Below are 2,508 nucleotides of genomic sequence, written 5' to 3'. Positions count from 1 at the left end.
GGGGGTTTTGTGCTTGAGGTCAGCAAAGTCAACATAGTCTAGAGAGACCCCAGCTCAAACAAAGGAAAAAAAAAAAGAAGGAAAAAAGGTGTTAAAATTTAATCAATCAAACATTGAAGTAAAATTATTATTATTATCATTTTCTTTGGTTTTTTTGAGACAGGGTCTCACTATGTAGTTGAGACTGACCTAGAACTCACTATGTAGCCCAGGCTGGTCTTGAACTCACAGCGATCCTCCTGCCTCAGCCTCCCGAGTGCTGGGATTACAGGCATGCGCCACCATGCCCGGCAAAGTAAAATTATTTTTTACTATATAAAATTACTTTTATGGCTGGAATAAAAACTTAAAAGTGAAACCTGGATTTAAAAAAAAATCTAGGACTTCTAATCTAGCACTTTAGTAAACTAAATATTACCCATGTAACTGTTAGCACCTAGGGGATGATGGCGTAGGCTCTTTGAAGAATTCTTTGGCCTAGATCAAAGCTCTCTAGGGTCAGCTAGGCCTAGCAGAACTCGCCTGTAAATTCCAGGGCTTGGGGGCTGAGGTGGAGGATCCCAAGTTTGAGTACAGCTGGGACAACATAACAATTTAGTGAGACCCTATATCAAAATAAAAAAAAAAAGGGCCTGAGGATGCAGCTCAGCGTGAAGGCCTTGGGTTCAGTCTCCAGCAGTGAGGAACAGGGGTGGCTCTCTCGGGTTTATAAGCCAGACTTCTCTAAAACCCAGAGGCAATGTTGTAAAAGGGGCTGGCAGCTGGAGTTCCACCTGGAACTTTGACTTCCTTAGATGTGTGATTTTGGACAAGTCTTACTATCTGCAATGCAGGCTATTAATATCTATTTCCTAGGGGCGCTGTGAAGAGTACAAGTACTAATGCACACAAAGTATTTAGTGCAACACCTGCATTTTAATAAGCATTCCATAAATAACAGTTGTTATTACCATTCTCCCAACAGCTGGGCACGCAATCAATGGTAATCAGTTGCTGTGGAGTAATGCTTGGAGACGTTCTCTGCTTGCCCTGACATTTTTTTTTTCATTTTTTCCTTTTATTGAGTTTATTGGTACATTTTAGGTATACAGTACAGTCACATTCATAATTGGGATCTTGTACCTTTACATGGCAGGTCTTGGTTCTCATTTTTCCCCCTTGTTCCTGCCCTCCCTTCGCCCCCTCCTCCCTTTCCCATTTACAAACACTTCATTTCCATTTTTTCATTTTCTCATATTTTTTTCTTTTCCCTTATTCCCTTTTCCCTTTCCCCTGACATTCTATCATATCACGTTTCAGTTAAACATTGCTTTCTCCAGAGATCTTTTTTTTTGAAATGCGCAAATCCTAACATTCCTCCTTCCTCGGCGTGGTTTAGTTTACTAGGTTCTAGGCATTTTCCTTACTATGGGAGCAGGGGAGAGTAACAAGGGTTGAGGTTCGTGATCTCCAGGAGAAAGAGAGGGAGAGATGAGGGCTTCTGAGAGATGGCGAAAGGGTAAGGAAGAGCAGCAGTGTTCCACAGCGGCTTACTCCGCCATCCAGGGAAGAATTCACTCAGCCACGCCCCCGTAGGATCCCGGAGAGTCCTAGGAAATCCTCTGGGTGTCAGGGAAACGAGCCTGCCCCGGAGCGCCCCCTGCTGTCCACCGTCTTCTCTCCCGCATCCAACAACAGCTCACTTGTACCTGTCTGGCGCCGCCCCATCCTACCTCACCCGCACCAGAGCTCCTTTGGATTTGGACCCCGGTTAGATACCCAGGGGCTAGGGCTTATTTCCCAGTGACCTTGCGGTTTGACCCCCCCAGCCAGTTCTCTAGCAGATGGTGGCGCCGGAGGCTTGGGCTCTCAATCCGTGTTTAAAGCAATTCGTCCCTCAAATCTGTGCTCTCCCAGCCTGGGGCGGTGGGAACAGGCCACTGTGACCTTGGCCCAGTGGGGGAGCAGGAAGGAAGGGACCGAAGTGGCTCACGGTGCACCTTCCCCGCGCGATGGCCCCTGCGGTCCCGGCCTGCGCTGGACCCCATTTCCGTCCCCGGAACTTGTCATCATCCCGCGCTACTCCCCCGCGCAGAGGAGCAGAGGGTCCACGGGACCGGGACGCTGCCCTGCGGGGACAAGCTGGAAGTGGCAGGCCTGGGAAGCTGCAGAAGGCCAGAGTTGAGCCCAGAAAACCTTGTGTTAGGACCTTTCTCTTACCTGAGCTTGGGAAGATAAATCAGAGGGGGGTTAGAGGGGACACTGAGGCCCACAAAGGGCAGGGAACACTCTTCGGTCTCAGTGCGCCTCCAGAGAAGAGCCAGAAGGTGCTGGGCACAGAATTCCGCATCCCTGGCTTCGCTCCAAATCCCAGAAGTCTCTCTTAGCTCTATTCTCCCCTAGCGCCCTAGGGTCCCTTCAGAGCGCAGCCGACCTTGGGACTTCCATTTTTAGGCGCTCTGCCCCTTTAAACCTCGCGGCTCCTCCCATCGCGTCTACGCCGACGCCACCGGAGGCCCCGCCCCCACG

The sequence above is a fragment of the Fukomys damarensis genome, unplaced genomic scaffold (genome assembly GCF_012274545.1).
Source record: "Fukomys damarensis isolate Sample0158 unplaced genomic scaffold, DMR_v1.0_HiC HiC_scaffold_19, whole genome shotgun sequence".
NCBI classification, from domain to species: Eukaryota; Metazoa; Chordata; class Mammalia; order Rodentia; family Bathyergidae; genus Fukomys; species Fukomys damarensis.
This window is presented reverse-complemented; position numbering follows the sequence as displayed.